The 22,216-nt window shown below is 38.7% G+C and overlaps 1 protein-coding gene across 3 annotated transcripts in view; it reads left to right on the forward strand.

Moving 5' to 3' along the window:
• Positions 1–22,216, forward strand: part of MAP3K13 (mitogen-activated protein kinase kinase kinase 13) — a 148,663-nt gene that overhangs the window by 12,721 nt on the left and 113,726 nt on the right. Inside the window, exon 1 of one of the 3 annotated variants that reach the window (XM_036017799.1) lies at positions 17,031–18,443. The exons of the other annotated variants lie outside the window; for them this stretch is intronic. The gene's annotated coding sequence lies outside the window, so the exon portion shown is untranslated. Of the gene's footprint in view, positions 1–17,030; positions 18,444–22,216 lie in introns of those variants that run through there. 3 annotated transcript variants of the gene reach the window in all.

Genomic DNA, 22,216 nt, shown 5'->3' on the forward strand with positions numbered 1-22,216 from the left:
TTGACCTGAAGGTAAACAGTACTCTCTGAAGTAAAATCTTCTGTTCTGCTCCACTTTCAGGGTTGAAAGAGGGGAGCTAAACCAACATTAGACATTTAAAGAAACAATGGAAATATGTATTTTTAAAAAATCATTTATGCTCCACATATTTCAAAGAAAAAATATGAAGAGACATAATAGGAACACCACAGACCATTAAAGTGGACAATTCTCAAGAGTATAGTAATTTTACCAAAAACATGAGTAACATGTTGCTGATTAATGATTATATTAGGTTATATTTAATCTATAAATATACATTATTCTAAATAATTTAAAATGTATTAATTGAATGTGCTTTACATGTTCACTGGAACTTTATATTCATTTTTAAAGAAATCCAGCATCTCTTCATTTTGGTGTTTGATGAGTAACAGTAGAGAACCTGAGAACAGACAAACAGAACTGTTAGTGTAAAAATAATGCAAAAGTCATCACATCTTCTAACATAAGTGGTGTAGAAGCAGAGAGATCTCGTTTTCAGTAAAAGTGTTGAAGTGGCAGAAAGAAAATATGTCCCAACTTCTTTGCTGACACAAATTTTGCTATAGTGAGGACAAAAAAAAGTGCCCAGGCTTTTAACTCACTATTTCCCAACTGTGTTATTCAGAATGCTGACACAGCTAAAAAACACTAAACCAAAAGGGTTCTGAAGTAAGTTTGGAAAATGTTGCATTCTGTTTTAGAAATTTATAATGCAAATTAGCATTTTTCAAATTTATGTGTGGCCAGAACACATTTTGCTAATAAAATCTTAATAGCCCTTGAGGTAGTCTATCAAGAAATGCTGTTCTAGATTTAAAGATATATTTAAAATACAGGGTCCAGCAGAAGTAATGCCTGCTTGAATGTGGTTGGTAGGGTAATAATATGGATGTCATAATTAGTAGTTTTAATTTGAACATTTCACCTAAAATGTCAAATGGTATGCTTGAGTGTGATATTGTTATATTACAGAATTATATGACTATGATTTTCTAGAAAAAGATTTTGTAATAAAAAGGGGCATTATTTGTGCCAGACCCTGTATATACATACAAATACATTATGTAATAACATATAATAGTACTTGATAAGCTATAAAACTAAGAAAATAAATTTTAATTATCCATAAAATTTTTGTTCGATGTACTTAATGGATATAGATGTTAAAATATTAAAATTTTTCAAAATTGGTACATATATTCTCAACCGAATGCATGGCCACTAAATAATTCATACAGCATTGATACAGGTAATCACTTGTCTTTTCCTGGAAATGCTGTCTTTACTTGGCCTCCACTCTGGGTTACCTCCTACTTCCCTGACTATTCCTTCCACCTAGACTCATTTCTCTTGATAACCTTATCTAATCTCAAGGTTTTAATACCATCTTTACTCGAAAATTTTTGGTTTCTGACCCATTGGTCAGAAATTGGTATGAATCCAATTCAAAGAAAAAGCACTAGTGTACTTGTATGTGTTGCAGATTCCTATGTGGAATGAAGATAAAAGTTGAAACAAATATCAAGATAGAGGACATTTTGTGAAATCAACTTGTTCAGAGATTTTAATGATAAGCATGGAATATGAAAATGTGGAGACATTCTTTAGATACATAGTTTGTGCCAAAATTAAAAGTATTAATAAGCCCAAAATAAGCAATGTGTTTTCTAGATGTGGTTTTAGATTAAAACATTTGTAGTTATATGTGAAAATTAAGTAAACTCTCAAATCTAAAGAAGTTCATATTACAGGGAAAACCGTAGTTTAGTTGGGGGAATGACTACTATAGTAGTTTGACTACTGTAAATACCTCATTGAAGTGGAATTATGCAATATTTCTCTTTTTGTGACTGGTTTCTTTCACTAGTATAATATCCTCCAGATTCATCTATGTTGTAGCGTGTGACAGGATTTCCTTTTTTTAAAGGCTATATTATAGTCCATTGTACATATGCACACCACATTTTCTTTCCCATTCACCCACTGATGGCCATTTAAGTTCTTTCCCATCCTGGCTAATGTGAATAATGTTGCAATGAACATGAAAATGCAAATATCTCTTACACTTTCAGAAAGAGGTCTGTCCAGAAAGTATCCAGCCGTGTAATAAAAATAGAATTTATTGAAGAAGATACAAGAAACATTGCACATGGGACAATGACTCCTCAGTCCCCTTCGAAGTAGGGACCTTGGGACCTCACACAGTTCTCCCAATCACCATTAGTTGCCCCGTTGTATTTTCCTGAATGTCATTGAAGGTCTGAAATGTGTTCCCTTTCAAAGGTCATTTAGTTTGGGGAATAGTCAGAAGTCACAGGATGCCAAATTGGGGCTGTAGGGGGGCTGAGTCACCTGGGTGATTTGATGTTGCCAAAACACTCTGCACGAGAGATGTGATATGTGAGCTGGTGTATTGTGATGAAGCTGCCAATCACCAGTTGTCCATAGCTGTGGCCTTCTGAATAATTTCCATGGAGGAATGTTGAAGCTTAACACAAAATTTGATGCAGATTTGTTGCTCTGCTCACTCAGAATGCAGTAGCCACACAGTACACATGCTCACTCAATGTTTACCACACCCACTGACTAGTACAATGAAGTGATTATTCACACATGTGCATTCTAGTCTACTCCCTTGGCTGCCAGGTTACAGCAATGTTGGTGCAAACCATTCTCATTATATTAACAATGGTTGGACTTTTTCCAGACAGACCTTGTATACCCAGAAGTGAGATTGCTGGATCACGTGGTCGTTCCATACTTAATTTTTAAAGAACTTCCATACTATTTTTCAGAGCAACTGCATCATTTTTATATTCCTACCAATAGTGCATAGGGTTTTATTTTCTCCACATCATCACCAATACTTTTTATTTTCTGTTTTCTTGATAATGTACATCCTAACAGATGCGAGATGATATCTCATTGTGGTTCTTATTTGTACTTCACTGTTAATTAGTGAATTTGAGGATCTTTTCATATGTTTCTTGGCCATTTGTGTATCTTATTTGGACAATGCCTATTCCGATTGTTCATTTTTAAATCAGATTATTTGTTGTTAAGTTACAGAACTTTTTCATATATTCTGGCTATTAACCCCTTATTGTATATGTGGCTTCCAAATATTTTCTCCCATTCTGTAGGTTTCTTTGTCAGTCTGTTGATTGTTTCCTTTGCTACACAGAAGTCTTTAAGTTTAGTGTAGTCCTGTTTGTTTGCCTCTGTTGCCTGTACTTTTGCTGTCATATTCAAGAAGGCACTGCCAAATCAAATGTCATGACTTTTCACCTATGTTTTCTCCCTGGAGTTTTATAGTTTTTGGTCTTATGTTTAGTTACTTAATTTATTTTGAGTTACTGTTAGGTAAAGGGTCCAACTTCATTATTTTGCATGTGGATATCCCATTTTCCTCATACTATTTGTTGAAGAGACTATCCTTCTCCCATTTTGTAGCCTTTACTTCCTCACTGAGGATCATTTGACCATATAAGTAAGAGTTTATTTCCAGGTTTTCTCCCCCCCCCCCCCCCCATTGGCCTAGATGTCTGTCATTATGTGAGTACCAAACCATTTTGATTTCTGTAGCTTCATAATAGGTTTTAAAGTCAGGAAGTGAGAAGCTTCCAGCTTTGTTTTTCTTTTATAAGAAAAACATTATTTTGACCAATTAGGGTCCTTTGAGATTCCATATGTATTTTAATATTTTTGTTTCTATTCCTGCAAAAAGTGCCCTTGGGATTTTGATAGGGATTACATTAATCTATAAATTGTTATAGGTGGTATGGATATCTTAACAATGGGTAAGGGGCAAAGCTAGCTTTACAGTTGATCATATGGAAAACAATACAGTAACTAGTAAATAATAATACAAGAATAAACTCTGTGTGTTGTGTACTTACAACTGCAAATGTACTTTGGCCGAATCCTGTATTGTCTTTCACTCTGTAAATTCAGGATGTCTTTCCTTTTCTTTGTGTCTTTAATTTTGTCAGGAATGTTTTGTAATATTTAGTGTACAAGTATTTATCTTCTTGATTGATTTTATTCCTGTTTACCCTTTTTGATACTACTGTAAATGGGGTTGTTTAATTCTTAGTCTCCTTTTCCAATTCTTCATTGTGAGTGTACACAAACACTGCTGATTTCCGTGCGTTGATGTGGTGCCCTGCAACTGTGCTGAGTGTGTTAGTCCTGTGGGGTTCTTTTGTGGGCTCTTTAGGGTTTTTACGTTATGTACCAGATCATGTCACCTGTGACCAGAGATAGTTTTACTTCTTTTTCAATTTGGATACCTTTTAGTTTTGTTTTTTGTTTGTTTGTTTATTTCTAATTGCTCTGACTAGGGCTTCCAGCACTACTTTGAAATGAAGTGGCAGAGCAGGAATCCTTGCCTTGTTTCTGATCTTAAAGGGAAAGCTTTTAGCTTTCACCACTGACTATGATGTTTGGTATGGGCTTTTCATATGTGGCCTTTATTATGTTAAGGTAGTTTTCTTCTGCCATGGCCAGTGTGGCTCAGTTGGTTGGAATGTTGTACCATAACCGAAAGGTTGCGGGTTTGAATCTCAGTCAGGGCACATGCCTAGGTTGCAGAGTCGATCTCTAGTCCTGACATGTATGATCCCCTGTCTGGGTGCATATGGGAGGCAGCCAGTCAATGCTTCTTTCTTGCATCGATGTTTTTCGTCTCTCTCCCTTTCTCTAAAAGCAATGAAAAATGTCCTTCGGTGAGGGTAAAAAAATTTTTTAAAGATAGTTTTCTTCTGTTATGAGTTTTTAAGTGTTTTTTAATCATAAAAGGGTATTAATTTTTGTCAACTGCTTGTTCTTTCTCAATTGAGATTATCATATTATTTTTGTTTTTCATTCTGTTAATGTATTGTATAATATTGGTTGATTTTCGTATATCAAACCATCCTTGCACTCCAGGAAAAATCCCTACTGGTTATGATATATAATCCATTTAATGTATAGTTGAATTTGGTTTCCCAGTATTTTGTTGAGGATTTTTGTATCAATGTTCATCAGGGATATTGGTATGGCATTTTCTTGTAGTATCTTTTTCTCATTTTAGTATTAGTGTATGCTGGCCTCATAAAATAAGTTTAGAAGGGTTCCCTCCTTTTCACTATTTTGGAATAGCTTGAGAAGGTATGGTATTAATTCTTCTGTAAATGTTTGGTTGAATTCTTTATTGAATGGATGTCCTGGATGTTTCTCTGCTGAGAAGTTTATGAGTACTAATTCACTATTTTTACTAGTTATAGGTCTCTCCAGATTTTCTATTTCTTCAGGAGTAAGTCTTGGTAATTTGTATGTTTCTAGAAATTTATTCATTTCTTCTAGATTATCCAATTTGTTGATATATAATTGTTTATAGTAGACTCTTCTGATTCCTTTTTATTTTTGTGGTACAAGTTGTAATGTCTCCTCTTTCATTACCGATTTTTGTTATTTGAGTCTTTCTTTATATTCTTTTGTCTAGCTAAGAATGGTCATTTTTGTTGATCTTTTCAAAAGAGCAGCTCTTAGTTTCATTGATTTTTTTCATATTGTTTTTCTATTCTCTGCTTTGTCTATTATTTTACTGATCTTTGTTATTTCCTTCCTTCTGCTAATTGGGCTTAGTTTTTCTAGCTTTATTGATATTCTCATTTTGTTCATATATCATTTTCCTGATTTTCTTTAGTTGTCTATCTGTGTTCTTTTGTAGCTCGTTGATCATCTTTGAGAACTTTTTGTACCCTAGCTGAGTGTCTCAGTTGGTTGGAGCATTGTCCTGTACACCAAAAGGTCACAGGTTCAATCCCCTATCAGGGCATATACCTAGGCTGTGGGTTTGATCCCCAGTCAGGGGCATACAGGAAGCAACTGATCAATGTTTCTCTCTCACATCAATGTTTCTCTCTCTCATTCCTCTCTCTCTAAAAATCAATGAACATATCCTCAGATGAGGGTTTAAAAAATTTATTTTGCATTCTTTGTCAGGTAATTCATAGACTTCCATTATATTAGGGTCAGTTTTGGAGATTCATTTTGTTTCTTTGCTTAGATCATGTTTCCCTGTCTCTTCGTATGCCTTGTTATTTTTTGCTGGGAATTGTGCATTTGAAAAAAAAAAAACCAGCAGCCACCTCTCCCAGTTCTATGGGCTTGTTTCATACAGGGGAGTACCTTCACCAGTCAGCCCTCCTATAGATTCTAGGGGCCTCTCAAACCTTATATGCAGGTGAATCTTCTCTGGACTTGCATGTGTGCTTTCCCAGTTAGAGAGGTTCACTGGTTAATTTTTCAGGAGTTTGTAGTCTCTTGGTTGCTCTGGTGTTAGTCTGTGGTATTGCAGATTTTCTGGTGCTGCCGCTAGCCTCTGAGCTCTTCCCTGCTCTAGGGATCCAAAGTGTGCCAATGACCTCAGCACTCCAAGTCAGGTAAGACAGAAACCAGTCTCACAGGCAGTCCCTCCAAAAGGTGGAACATTACACATACATTCCACTCTTCTCTTTCCTTCCTGATGGGGCAGTCGTGAGCTGGGTGTTTACTCTGGTCAGAATGAACTGTGCCAGCGTGAGGGAAGGGCTGTAACAGGTGAAAAGAAATGTCTTTCTTACCCATGTCAGTGAGGCTGTTCTTGGCCTTGAGCTTTCCTGGGGTATTATGACTTCTTAGCTGGTGTATGGAGGCCACATAAAGGCTTTTTAGACTATATATTACTGTTAAGTTGATGTCTCTGGGGGAAATTAGATCTCTGACTTCCTGTTCTGCCATCTGCTGACCCCCGGGGCGGGGGGGGGCGAGATTTCGGGTTTCCTGTGCCACCGTGTTTACTTAAAGGACTTAAGTCATGTTGGCTTAGGGTCCTCTCCATCCCAGTATGACCTCGTCTCAACTTGGCTACATCTATAAAGAGCCTGTTTTCAAATAGTCGCATTCACAGATACTAGGTGTTAGGACTTCAACTTATCTTTAGGGGGGAGGGGTGACACAACTGCATTTACAGCAGCTTCCACCTGTGCCATAAAAAATTGAGGGCAAGACAGAAGATCAAGGAAAGCAACGTTTTAGAATACACTTACAAAACCCTGCCGCTCTACCAATCATTCTCTCATATGACACAAAAATCTTAATGTGCCCCAGGCGGGACAGGAAACCATTCTGTTTTCAGGGTCCAGACACAGGTTCACTGGAAGTAGGGTAAAGCAAAAGATTTCTGCCCTGGTGAGGTGCACGCACCTCACCAGCAGCAGCTGCATCTGGTGCACCTGGTGCACGCACCTCACCAGCAGCAGCTGCGTCTACCTCGTGTTTAGTGTGGAATATTGGTCGTAGGGGAGTTTTTTGCTGATTTCCTCACAGATACAGGGAGCATATAGGTTGGGGTGGGGGTGCAGACAGCTCCATTCCCAAGACCTGGGTGCATAAGGCCTGCCTAAGACGGAGGCTGGACCAAGAGAACCAAGACAGCACTGAGTAACAAACATCAGCAGTCTACCACTTAGGGTGGGGCAAGGACCCTCCTCTATGGCCCAGGCATGCAGTGACCACAGAAAGCTGAGAAGGGACACTGAGTAAATCCCTTAAGTGTCCCATGGTCTACAAGGAGCACGAAGTAGCTGCTGCCCACTGCTGGAGGGAGGTACACAGAAGGCAACTATAGCAACAATAAACAATAAACTCTGCTCAGCTACTGACTAGATAATATCTCTGGCATTTCAGTTTACCTGGCTGCAGAACAGAATACATGTGCCCATTTTCAGGAGTAACTCTTCCTTTTCACAGTGTGTATGGCCATTCTGGAGGCAATGTCTGGCCTTGCCTACAATAAAAAATTACAAAATATGTGAAAAAAACAACGCATTTTCAAAAGATAAAGCACTCAGTGTCCCAGACACAGAGATGACTCCCAGTGGAACTATCAGACAGTTAACTTTAAGTATGATTACTATATTAAAGAACTAGTAGAAAAGGTGGGACATATGCATGGACAGATGAGGAATTTTAGCAGAGAAATGTAGACTATAAAAGTCAAATGTACATACTAAAATAAAAAATACATTATCCAAAGTGAAGAACATCTTTGACAGGTTTACCAACAGACAGGACACAGCTAAGGAATGAATATTTGAACTTGAATATAGGTCAATAGAAATTGTCCAAATGGAAACATAAAGGGAAAAAAAGAGTGATGTGAGAAGAAAAAGAAGTGAAAATAATATGGCATAACTTTCCAAGTATCTAATTATTCCTGTGATGGACAGAGGGAGCCAGCACCTGCCACTCTGCTATCATTGCCATTTCTCTTCATTTATTTTTCTTTTGTTTTCTGTTCTAGCTGCTTTCTGCTTCTGACATTCACTGTGGTGAGTGAAAGCTACACCCAACTTTCCAGAAGAAAGTCAGACTCTTTTGTTGGAGCTTAAAGACAACTTCCTAGGAGCTGAGTCAGAAGCCACTTTGAATTAAACTGTCTCAAAACTATTTGTCTCTAAAGAGCTCCAAGCAGGGGTACCTTGATAAGACTGGTACCTTAATTTTCTTCGATTTTAGAATGAGTTTCCTAGGACTACTCAAACAGTAGCGCCCTTGGCTTCCTCCCCATTTTGAGAATGTGAGTCTTGCAATCCTGTGTGTGTGCTGTCGGCCCCAGAGACACATTGACTCATTCTCTTGGCAGCCCAGGAAGGTCCCCAGGCCCACTGAGGCTCCTGGATGTTTCGCAGAAGATTCCAGCCGCTGTTATAAAATAGCATAGAGATACTCCCTCTGCTGAACTTTCCCTGGTACTCTCCTCTTTTCCAGTCACTCACTACCCGCCATCTCAACTTCTGAAACACCGGTGTGCTCTGTAGAAATTCAGACTGTGAAATGTTTCATTGTTTTTCTGTCCCGGCACAGCTTTTGAGAGCAAGACAGTTGACTGGGCTAAAAGTCCAGGGCAACACTTACTGTACTTTCACCTCTTGAAAACAAGAAATGCCATGCGTGGAATTAGGGGTGCCCTGATTGGGGACCCCTATACTGGGGTCCTATACTGGGGAAGTGTTTTGCTTCCATTCTAAATCATCCCCACTGTTGCTTATGACTGTATTGATTTTCGGTGGTCTACGGTTAGTTTCATAACTACCTCACCCTGGAAAGGACAGGATTCCCATAAGGCTTTTCACAGTAAATCTGAACTAACTTCCTCTCTGTGGAACTAGATATTTTAGAAAGTCCAAAATAAAGCAAAACCAAAAATGCTTTCTATCATCTAGACTTTAAGGTAATCATATTAATGTAACAGGGATTAATTATGGGTTCAGATTCCCACTTCAGCATGATATATTCCATGTTTGACATACTTAAAAATTGTCCTGTTTTTGACAGCTTGAAGCTGTACCAAGGGTAAATTTCTTGAATTGAGTAAATATATGAAGTTTTTCTGTGTATAATTGATCCTATAAATACATAATACCATACATATTTAACTTTGATCTTTTCTTAAATGGCCTAAAGGGGAAAAAAAGCTTTTCATTTTATAAAGCTTATTGATTCATCTGTGATACCAAAGTTCAAAGTGCAGAGACTGATACCACTTGGCATACCATTCTAATGTATCATGTGAAAGTAGTTTCTGTTTGAAACTTCCAAATAGATACTGCAGAACTGACGGGGAATTCCAGCAAGGTCATTCACCCATTAAAACTTTAAAGAAACAAAAAGGGGGGGAAATTGTCTTTGTGTAAACATTAACTATCTGATTTTTTTAGTGTCTTTTTTTTTAATATTAAAGGGAGAGCTCAAACTGCATTTCTCTTATATTTCAAATCAAAAATAGTAAATGTAATTAATTTAGAGGTTAAGTTTATATCTTTGTAGTCTATTATATCTCTTCCAGATTAGCAAAATATCTAATGCTTGGAAAAATGGCTTTCCATGGTCTAGCCATTAAAATAATCGGGAGGACAGAGTATAGGCATGAACTGTTAAAAATGATTTCATTGTCTTTTCCTTGGTAGTTATATTGGTTGAAACAGACCCAGTTACTGCTCTTGAAGCTTTATAAACCTGCCCTTAAATGACATTGACAGACAGACAGGCATTTGACTTAGCCAACATTGCTGGATATGCGTGATGAATTAAAGTATTATCATCCTGTACATGCCTTTTGTGGGGTCCACATATACAATGAAATGCTGACTATTTAAAAAGTAGGAATAGGAGTTCTTCGTCCATAGGCTGGCAGTGTATTCAATCCTGCTTCTTTAAAGGCATGGTTTATTTAATGTTAAAATCGGCCTATATGGTGCCTCATAAGATGATAGCATATTGAATTTAGTTTTAATTTTGATTATTGTATGACTTTCAGGTCTTTTACTGCTGCAGTTGTGTATGCATCGGTAGGTCCTTTGCGAGAGGCTCGGGTCTGACCTGCAGGGACCTGTGTAACCTGGTGACCTCCGTCCCTTCTGGTCCAGATCCCCTCACACTGCTGCTGAGATGGCAGGCTCATTCGCTGTCTACCTTTAGACAACGTAGAGCTTTTATGAAAGGTGTTTATTAAATATCGAGTAGATGGAAAATACTTATAAATATCTATAAGGCTTATTGGAATAATTATGAAGACAGCATAGGCGCGCCGACAGCCCAGTTCCAAAAAAGCAAGGTCGCTGTCACCTCCAGTGTCTCCTGTGCACTTCTCTCTGGTCCCAGGCTTTTCTCGCTCCCTCAGAGATAACCAGACTTCTGAGTTTTGTGCTAATAATTTTCCTGCTTATTTCAGTGGTTTTATCATGTATGTATAGTCCTATACAGCTTGTTGATTAGTTTTATGTGTTGTTAGTTTTATTACTTACTGTTATTGCTCTAATGGCCTTTCTCACACAAAAGATATAAAAGAAATCTGTACTTGATGGAAGCATTGCCTTGTGGTTTGTAGACTGAGGCTGTTTAAAATTAGATGGAAAATATCAAAGCAAAGCTTTCAAATTTATGCTTAGCCTTGTTTATGAAGACCTACCTACTGCCAAAGTAGTATTTTACTTAGCAAAAAATTACTTATGAAAAATGCACTTCCATTTTACTGGTACACTTACTGATCTCCACTTAGGTCAGGGTTTCATTTGTTTTTATGTAAATTAGAATCTGAAGCACAGTCACCCACTGATTCTTGTATTAACATTTACGTTCACACTATGTGTATGCAAATGCATACATGCACAGTAGTCTACCCCGCCTGTCCTTGGGGGTACGTTCTGAGACCCCCACTGGATGCACGAAACCACAGATAGGACCAAAACACAATAAGTCCTCATTATTGTTGTCAGTAGGTTCTGCAATTGTAAGCAAAGCAATATATAACAAAATTAACTTTACCATAGGCTAATTGATATAAGCAAGAGTTAAGTTCCTACAGCATCTCATCAACATTATAATGAAACAATGGTGAACAAAACAATGTTATTCAAGGACCTGCTATGTACTGTTTTTTTCCTATAATGCATACCTATGAAAACACTTAATTTATAAATGAGGCACAGGAAGAGGTTAACAACAATAACTAATAATAGAATAGAACAAGTACAATAATAAACTGTAATAAATGTTATGTGAATGGGATCTCTCTCAAAATATGTTATTGTAGTGTACTCACCTTTTCACTTAAAGGCAGTACTTTCGGGGTTCTTTTTGGCATATCTGAACTGCCAGCATCACTACTCTTGTGCTTTGTGGCCAAGATTGAGTAAAATAAGGGTTATTTGAACACAAGCAATGCCATACTGAAACAGTTGATTTGATAACCTAAATGGCTTCTGACTGACTGACAGGCAGGTAGCTGTACAGTGTGGATATGCTGGACGAAGGGGAGATTCTCACCCTGTGCAGGACAGAGTGGATGGTGTAAGATTTCATCATACTACTCAGGACAGCACACAACTTAACACTTATGAATTGTTTATTTATGGAATTTCTCATGTGATGTTCTTGGACTATAGTTTGCTGTGGGTAACTGAATCTGCAGAAAGCAAAATTGCAGATAAGGGAGGACTACTGTATACACACACACGTGTATATGCACACACTGCACATGTATAAACACGTATATACATACATGTATGCATGTGTATATAGTGTTTGTTGCTACTTAGTATGTGTTTGTCATTCTACAAATAGCATTGATTGAGCATCTGAGTGTAGTTGACACTGACTTTCCTCCATGTAGCTAAGCTCTAGCTACAGATATAATATAAAAGTTAGATTGTTACATAAAAAGCAATAGCAAATAGTAGGAAATATGACAAATTGAAGATTTTGTCCACTGTTTTACTTCTTTAAATGTGAAATATTGATTGTAATTTTCCATGCAAGACCATGGTTCATAAAGTTGTTTTTTAAATAATAGGTATCCTGAGTTTTAATAACAAGCACGCATTTCAGCATAGTTAGCCATTATAGTTTCTACCCCAGCTCCCCTTTACAGAAGATGAGAGTGAATTTGTAGCCCTAGAAGTAGGAAGGTGACCTCCTGTAAAAACATTGTATACTTGCATTTCAGGATGTATCTTAAAAGCTCGTGGAAATTTTGCATTCTTCTCTCTGTTTCAATACCTTTTTTTTTTTCCCCCAAATAAAGCTGATGCTGCATAAAGATTTATCCTGTGGCTTCAAATACCCTGGTTTGAGAAGCATGATAATAAATGGAATCCTATTTCCCAAAGGCCTTAAATCAGAATGCTTTCTTTTAAGAAAATTTTGAATTCTGCAGTATGGGTTCCATTTAGGGTTCACTGGAAGTATCAAAGGTCCTCCTGAGTCACCTCCTCTGCCGTCAGTGATCTCTCTCTCTTTAACCAACTGTCTTGTGGTCTTTTGTGTATCTTTTCTTGGACGGTGAATTTGATGGAATCTTTCTTTGACCTTTATTTTCCCTTGGTTTCCCTATCCTGTTTCTTTTCAAAACTCTTTGGCTGTTCCTTCCCTGTCTTCTTTGCTACTCCTCTCTTTCCCCTGATTGTGCTTCTGTTTCCTTTTAAGTTTTAGCTTCTCCTTCCTTATTCAATATCACCTTTCTCAGCTTTCCCAGTGTTGTCCTGTCACTTGTAATATCCAGGTGCCTTTTGGGCAATTCAACTAGGACATTGTAGGGTCACTTCATACGTGGCATTTATAAACTCACTCTCGCATCCCCATTGCTTTGCATCGAGCCTGGCATTGTTGGTACCAACAAGTATTTATCGAATGAGTGAATTTAATGAATCTCATTTTCTTTTAAAGCAGCTTCCTCCTCTAATTACCATCTTTTGTCACTGGTATCACTATTCTTAAGTCTGCTCTCTGCTATAGCAAATATTTTGTTAATTTTTTTCTTTTGAAATGTATCTTATATGTATTAGTTCTTTTCATTGTATTTTCATAACTTTAACCCTGTTGAGGTCCTTGTCACCTTGTGCCAAGATTACTTCTAGTTTCCCATCTGGCCTATTTGGTTCTAAAATCTTCTCTCTCCAAGCTATTTCCACCATAGCTACTCTAATAGCTTTTTCTATGTTAATTTATTTCTTGTCTTAATAAGGTTTTTATTTTTGGAATAATTTTAGGTTTACAAAGAGTTTGCGAAAATAGTGGCTTTAGCCAGTTTCTCCTGATGTTAAATGTACATTTTAATAATCATTGCTCATTTGTCAAAATTACGAAATTGACGTTGGTACATAACTACTAACTAAAATCCAGACATTATCCAGTTTTCACTAGATTCTCCACTACTACACTTTTGCCAAACCGTCATTCAGCATATAATATTTCTTTTTCAATAGGTAATCCAGCTTTGGTAAAAATTCAAAAAGGACAAAAAGATATACAAGTCACCCTGCCTGGTGTGGCTCAGTGGATTGAGCACAGTCCTGTGAACCAAAGGGTTGCCAGTTCAATTCCCAATCATGGCACATCTCTGGGTTGCGGACCAGGTCCTCAGTTGGGGGCACACAAGAGGCAACCACACATTGATATTTCTCTCCCTTTCTTTCTTCCTCCCTTCCCCTCTCTCTAAAAATAAATAAATAAAATCTTTAAAAAAGGTGTATAAGTCTCCTTCCCACCTCTGCACCACAGCCTTTCCCATTCCTTTCCTCAAGGCAACCCACTGTTTCTTCTTTTTCAGATATTCTTCCAGAGAGACTCCCGCTCTCTCCCTCCCCACACACACTCAGACATATAAGCACAAATAGTGCCCTCAATATACTGCTCTGTACTTTATTTTTTTAAATGTAACATAGCTTGATCATTCTTGATCAGTAACCCAGAGTTCTTTGTGTGTTATTCCAGCATCCCATTGAATATCTCTACTGTAATTTGTTTGAACAGTCTCCCACTGATTGACATCTTTTATTTTTGCAAACAATGACACAGTGCATGTCCATGTTCATAGTTATTGCTGGGTGAAAGGTTATGTGTGTTCATAATTTGGTTGCCAATTTCTTTTCAGAGAGGTTCTACCAATGTATCCTTCATGATTTTCCCATAGCCTCACCAGCATTGCGTCTTATGAGACTCTTTGAATTTTACCAACTTGATAGGTTAAAATTATGTTATTGTATTTTTAATTTCAATTTCTCTTATAATGAGTGCAGTAGTGTGTCTTTTCACATATTTAAGGGCAATTTTTATTTTTTCTTTTGTGAACTTTCCATATACTTTGCCCATTTATCAAGCAGGTTATTAAAGTACTATTCTTATATTTTCTTGCTAAAAGTTTTCAGTTCTTCCCGCTTTCTGATTTATTAAGTTAAAATCATGGTCCCCTTTTCAAGGCCTTATACTAATGTTTCAACCCAACTTCACACTACTCTCCAACAATGCTCTGATCAGCCTGGTTTTACACTCTCCTAAGGGCACCCACGTGCATTCCTTCTACTGTGCCTTCTTTCCCAGTGTTCCCCTCCTTCCCACCCCCATTTATATCTCCTCTTTTGAGACCAAAATCATTTTCACTTTCTACAATTGGGTAAATTTCCTTTTAATTTCAAGTAGACTTCTAGAGAGAATAATTAACTAATAGTTTGTAAACTCTTACAAAAGAAAGTGATCATCACTAAGAGACAGCACTGATCACGAAAAAACTGCTCATATCAAATGACCGCATTTCCATTAACCGTAGAATTCTAGGGACTGGTATGTTATAGACGTCTCTTTATTTATTAGACATTTTATTTTCCTGATATGTTTGATAAAGTGTTAAAGTGTCAGCTGTGTGAGAGGTGGTTTTGCAGCAGATCAAACCCGTGTGCCCAGAGAGTGCCGGCGCAGGGAGCTGCGTCAGGCCGAAGGCCTCCAGTGACAGGGCCCTGCTCTCCGTGCCTGACAGTGACTGCTTGGGGTTCATTTGCTGGTCACTCGGTGAGTACATGAGAATTGTGTAGAACTGGTCATGTTACAGAACAAACAAGGGGGGGCCTGGGACAATATACTATTACTGAAAGAAACCCCCAGGTCTGTTATGTCTGCTGTCTATAGGAAAGATGTCTCTCCATGCCAGAGATTCGTGAAGAGGAAAGGAAATGTTTATTTAATGTTATACAAACTTAACATAGTGACCTAATGTCTTCATCAAAATCCTAAAGTCTCTTAAAACACCCACAAACAGACACAGTCCTTCCTTCCCCCTTTGCCCAGTTTGGGGTACCGTATCTCAGGAAAAGAAATAGAAGTCCGTGGCTCAGGCAGCCCCCGGTTCTTCTCAGTAATCCATCTTGGTTGGTAGACCTTCCTCAGTTCCTGGCACCTTCAGCTGTGTTGCCAGCATCTCTGCTAAAGCTGGGTGGTGGTTCCCCCTACTAAAGCTGCAGGGGTCCCCACTCTGGCAAAGGCACATGGTCCTCTCTCCACAGCTCCAGCCATGTGGTCCTCTCTCCCAGGGCCACGGGAGTCCCCACTCAGCCAAAACCGAGTGCTTCTCTCTTCAATGGCTGCTGTGTCTGGGTTTAAATCCCCGCGCCAATCTTCCTCTGCAGCCCCATTTCCAACTCCTCCCACACTCAGCCACACTTGCCCTCAATCTGCTGTCCTTTCCAGCTTTTCTGGCTACCATCGTGGTCTGGGCAGGTGTGGCCCCATGTCATAGAGCCAATCTTCTCCAAGCTCCTAGGCAGGCGCTATAACTCGGGGGACCTGCCCCCCAGTCACATCTTGGGGGGGGGGTCCCTTTCCATCCCCCTAGCCCAGAGCATGGCCATAGCTATTTAGCATATCTAAGCAACCAGCCAAAGGCTATAGGTATGTTAAATGACCATGCCATGGATTAGCTGCAAAGCTGTTGCTGTACAAAACAGCCCTGCATGTTCTTGTTCCGTGTGCCCCTTCCCCCAACTCACACCTGTAGGGGAAGGGGTGAAGACATCTTAAAATCTCCTGGACACTTTGAGTTCTGGACCCCATTTCAAATGCCCATTTGGGGTCCCCCCTCTTGGCTGCACCCTGTAAGAGTCAGGCTTAAGAAGGATGCTTCCTGTGACAAAGTACACAGGCATGATTAAAAATTATCTTAACAGTTTAGATGGATAGGCTAAAACCAATAAGGTGGAACTGAAAACTATTGAATGTAAAGCTCTGCATTTCATCTCCAAAGTTAGTTGGAAAAAAAATGAGAGTCAGGCATCTTTGGACATGCAAACTAGCAAGGTGCCTGACTCTACCATCATTTATTTTTTCAACTAATTTTGGAGATGAAATGCAGAGCTTTTGGGTAGCTCAGTTTAGGGCATTGTACTGATATGCCAAGGTTGCGGGTTCAATCCCCAGTCAAGGCACATACATGAATCAATCAGTAAGTGGAACAACAAATCAATGTTTCTCTTTTTCTCTCTCTTTTTCCCTCCTCTCTCTCTAAAATCAATAAGTAAACATTTTAAAAGTAAATAAAACAATCTTGAGTTGCATTGATAAAAGTATAGTATCCAGATTAAGGAATTTGATAGTTGCACAATTATTTTGTTCTTCATTAGACCTCAGTTGGAGGAAGAATACTTAGTTCTAGGTACTGTATTATATTTCAAAGGGACATTTTTTAAATTAAAGCACCTGAGTATTTTTCTATTGCTGCCATAACAAATTATCGCAAATTAATGGGTTAAAACAATGCAAATCTACTATCTTACAATCTGTAGATCAAAGATCCAGCACGGACTGGACTAAACTGGACTAAAGCCAGGGTGTCTCAGGGTGCTTCCTGTCCTGGAGGCTGTAGAGGAGAATTTGTTTCCTTGCCTGTTTCAACTTCTGGTAGCCTCCTTCCTCCATCTGCAGGAGCCAGCAAGAGCAAGTCCAGTCCTCACTTTGCCTCCCTCTGACCACAGCTGTGAAAGGTTTGCTCCTTTTAGAGGATTCATGTGACTACTTTACACCCATTTGGATAATCTCCCCATCTCAGATCTTAACCTTAATCACATCTGCAAAGTCTCTTTTGTCATGCAAGGTAACGCATTCACAGATTCTGGTGAGAAGGGCATGCACATTTTTGGGAGGAATGGATGGGTATATTGCCTTCTCAGTGGTTGTTACAGAGAATCACCAGGAATAGTGAAGGATCCAAACTGGTTACAGAGAATCAGACAAAGAAGAATTGAGATGATCCTAAAATTTCATGTCGAGGACAGAATGAGATAATGTTTGTAAAATGATTAGTGCACTAAGTACATAATAAATGGTTTTTGCTTTGAAGGCTAGTGCTACAAATTACAGACCTATACTAGCTCAGAAGGGAAAGAAGCTTAGGGATGTGAAAGGGGATGAGGCAGCATAACATTTTGCTGGCAGAGAACAGAATTGTGGATCCAAGTTCTCACTTTACATTAGATTGGCAGGTGATTTAAATGTCAGGAAGCACTAAATTTAATAAGAACCCTGATTTTCCTAGCTAGTAAAAATTGGGAACAATGGGGGTGATGGGAGACTCCAGTAGAGAAGCAACTTTCTGGCCTTTTTTTCTGGCCATGACTGCAGAATGTACAGATTCTGAGGAATTAGGAAAACTTTTATCAGAGGAAGAAAACAAGATTTTTTGAAGCTCAGAGGACTATCAGGGTTTTTTTGTTTGTTTGTTTTCCAGCAACATTTAGGAATAAAATCCCCTCTGAAGCCAAAGCCCAGCCATTAGGGATTATTGAGATTTCTTTCAGGTTTTCCCAATAATCTTCCTTAAATTTGTCTCTTTAAACACATTGAAATGGACCTTTATGAAGTTGCTGGTCAGTGGTTATCAAGCAAGTGGTTAAATTAACAAGCCCTCCCACCTCCCTCACGGGGTGGCAGCTCTCAAGGCCACAGTAAATGTGTATCTGCAGGAACCTGACCCAGCAACAGCCAGTGAGGGAACAAAGTTTAGTCTGTGAAGAAGCAGGTGGCTTGCCGGTAGTTTCCTGCGGTCGGTTCAGACTTCAGCTTGCTGTGGTGTAAGTAGTTTTGATTTAAAAAATTTACCATATTTGAATATAAAAAGGATTGTAGGAATACTTTCCATCTGCCTGGCCCTAAGTCTTGTATACTAGACCTACTTAAAAGAAAGTTTTGGCATTTCACAAGCAATTTATGTTAAACAATGAAAAGGAAAAAGCTATGACTTTTTTAGCAAGTATTATTCTAAAACAGGTCCTGTGTGCATAAGATGCTTTTAAATATCTTGTCTCTGGTTGAGTGAAGTTGCTTACAGTCAGAAAACAAAAATGAATATATATGTCTGGTGCCTGGAGATTGATTATCTCTAAGTAGCCCTTTGATTTCTCCCTGGTGTTCCAGTTGCTTCTCCTTTAGTTTAGGTTCCTGTTACACGTTCCTGTTAGCACATATTTAGTAGTCTCACGAGTAATTCAGCTGAAGCTGCTGATGTTCAAATAAATGAAATAAATGAGAACAAAGTAGAACTTTAACACCAGATGGGGTCCCAGATGTAAGAGCAGCAGAATGTATTCTCAACGAGGAGGAATTTTGTGGAATGGATGGAAATGGCAAGCAACCTTAGAAATTTCATGTAACTGGAGAAACCTGTTTTTAGTATTTCGACATATGTACTAATTTTCTAGTACTATAGTGTGTAAAATAATTTCATATATTGAAATTAGAATTGCTTTATTCCTGTTTGTATTTCTGCATTGAGATTAGGATTCCAGGAACTGCACATTGTTACACAAGCACTGACTTTACTGAGTGCAGCGTTGAGAATGTTAAGATTGCATTTGGTATTGAGAGGTTGGTATTTTCTATTTCCCTTTTGCCACAATGTATTAAAAAAAAAACTCCTGGTACTCCACAATTTTATGACTTTGAATATAGAAACAAAGTTTGATGTTGTTAATATATAAAAACTGTAAAGGCTGTCTGTTGGCCAGTAGCCTTTCAGATTAGCTCAGGAAGTTCTGAGGAGAGAAATTGTTTACATAGAAGTACAGCAGACTTCCCCTCTCCTCTGTCTTCATCTCAGACCTCAGGGACATTCCGTCTATTTCTCTAGCCTGTCTCTCATTCCTGCTGGGCTGAGCTGGAGCCCACATGATGGTATTGGGCCCCAGCAGACCCTCGGTGGAATGAAAGCTCACAGCCCTCTGTCCTAAGCAGGCTTTAGGACTGTGTGTGTATGCGTGTTTTAATTTATTGATTTTAGAGAGAGAGAAAGGGAGAGAGAGGCAAACGTCAATTTGTTGTTCCACTTGTTTATTCATTTACTGATTGATTCTTTCATGTGCCCTAACCGGGGATTGTACCTGCGACCTTGGCATAGGAGGATGACACTGTAATCAGCTGAGCTACTCAGCCAGGGCATCAAGGACTATAATAACCTGAAACTTTACTCATTCTTAGATTGATGAATTTCAATGATTTTAGGTTCCTGAGCTGGTTAACTTCCCCAACTCAATAGCCTCTGCTGGGCTAGGCTAGGTTACATATTCAGTTATTGGTTTATGGGGCAGACGTTGGGGGCTGGGGGTTCCGGGAAAGGAGCCAGCACAGCAGGGGAGACTGCTACCCTGGAAGCAGCTGTTTCCTAACCGGATTTGAAATATTTCAGTGTTTCAACAACCTGGAAGGCCATACAGGTGTGTACTGCCTGAATCTTAACCAAGACCCTTTCAGATTTTCTTTAAAAACTTCCAATAGCTGCCTCTAACATCCAAACCTTTGTCCATGTCCTTCTGATCATTTGCTTAACATCATGGCCTAGCGTTGTTCTCCTCCCTCAGTTTGCTTCAGGTACATAGGTGTTTTTGTTGTTTCTGGAGAACATTAAGCTTGTTCCTGCTTCAAGTCCTTCCCTGCCTGGAAAGCTTTCCCCTACATTGTATTTCTTCCTTCCCTTCCTTCAGCTCACTATGCAGATGCCTCTTCCTTGGAGACACCTCTACCCTACTTCCACATTTTCCGTTCCATTTACCCTGATATACTTCTTTAAAAAAGAAAAATAGCCACCTGACATTATTTAATTTATTTTATTCAATATATGTACAGTCTTTCCCACTAAAACATAATTTCTGTGAGGGTAAGAATTTCTTTGACCAACATAAAAAATACAATGTTTGCACCATGATCATGGACTATTAAACTCAAAATTGTTAAGATGCCAGTTCTCAGCCCTGGCTGGCATAGCTCAGTGGATTGAGCGTGGACTGAGAACCAAAGTGTTGCAGGTTCGATTCCCAGTCAGGGTACATGCCTGGGTTGCAGGCCATGGCCCCTAGCAACCGCACATTGATGTTTCTCTCTCTCTCTCTCTATCTCCCTCCCTTCCCTCTCTAAAAATAAATAAATAAAATCTAAAAAAAAAAAGATGCCAGTTCTCCCTAAATTAATCTATATATCCAATGTAATCGCCATCAAAATTCCAACGGGCACTTTTGAAGAAACTGTCAAATGATTCTAGAATTTATCTGGAAATGCAACTGATATAAGATAGCTGAACGAATCTTGAAAAAAAACAGGTGGATGATTTGTAATATGTGATTTTAAGATGTAACTGTAAAGCTACAATAATCAAGTGTTGCCCTAAGAAAAGACAGATAGGGCAATGGAACAGAATGGTGCGTCCAGAAACAGACCCACACATTTAAGGTTAATTGATTTTTTATCAAAGTGCTGAATTGATTCAAAGGGAAAAGAAGTCTTTTTAAACATGTTGGAAAAAGAATGGATTTTCTTATTAAAAAAAAGAAACTTCACACCTTTTTACTTCATACAAAAAATTAAATAGATGTGGATTATAGATCTAAACATGAAACTTAGGACCAGAAAGGTAGAAAACAAAGAAGAAAATATCTAGGTACTCTCGAGGATCTGTTGAGCAGGACACTGAAGCACTAACCATAAAAGTAAATAAAATCAAACAAGCTTATGTACTTACCGTAAGACTTCTCAAGACTCTTAACATGTTAATATTTCTAGTAAGAGGGTCACGCAGCATTTCCCAGAGCGTGTGGCTGTTGCATCCTACTTTTATCTGGAGCATTCAACTAAATGCAGGAGTGAGTATGCCATACTTGGAGAAGTGTTCTCTCCTCAAAACATGCGGTTTTTGAGAGATGGAATAAGTTAATGACCAGTTTCTCCCTCTTAGTGGGAAGTAATGTTATAGCATCCATTGCAACAACTGGAGTAAAGAAAACCAATTCTTCCAAAAGAGTTGTGATCATTCCCATTGTGATAAAAAAATATTGACCTCCCCTCTTTACTCCAGATTGACTGATCAGCTAGCCAACTGTTGTGGTTGTTACTTACTAGTAGGATCCTAGGCCAATGTCACATTAGATTGGAATTTGTCAGAGTAAGAGGAATAAAGAGTGATTAAAGATGCAAAGCATTTTGCATTTCCCCTGCTTCTGGGTCCAGATACTTGATAGGCCCACTCTGCCCTACTCCCTCCCTGCCTGTCAGGCTCTAAGTCGTTAGCCTCTTGCTTCTCTCAGATTCCAAGTCTCTCATAGTTCTCCCAGTTCCTAATTGCTCAAATACCTCCTTTTTTTTTTTTTTTTTTTATCCTCACCCAAGGACATGCTTATTAACTTTAGACAGAGGGGCAGGAAAGGGGAGAGAGAGAGGGAGAGAAATGTAAGAAACATCCATCAGTTGCCCCTTGCACACACCCCAGGTGCATGGCCCGACCAGGAATTGAACCGTGACCTTTAGGTTTATAGGATGGCACTCCAGCCAACTGAGCCACACCTGCCTGTGCTTGCAGAAG

The sequence above is a fragment of the Phyllostomus discolor genome, chromosome 2, assembly GCF_004126475.2.
Source record: "Phyllostomus discolor isolate MPI-MPIP mPhyDis1 chromosome 2, mPhyDis1.pri.v3, whole genome shotgun sequence".
Taxonomy (NCBI): Eukaryota; Metazoa; Chordata; class Mammalia; order Chiroptera; family Phyllostomidae; genus Phyllostomus; species Phyllostomus discolor.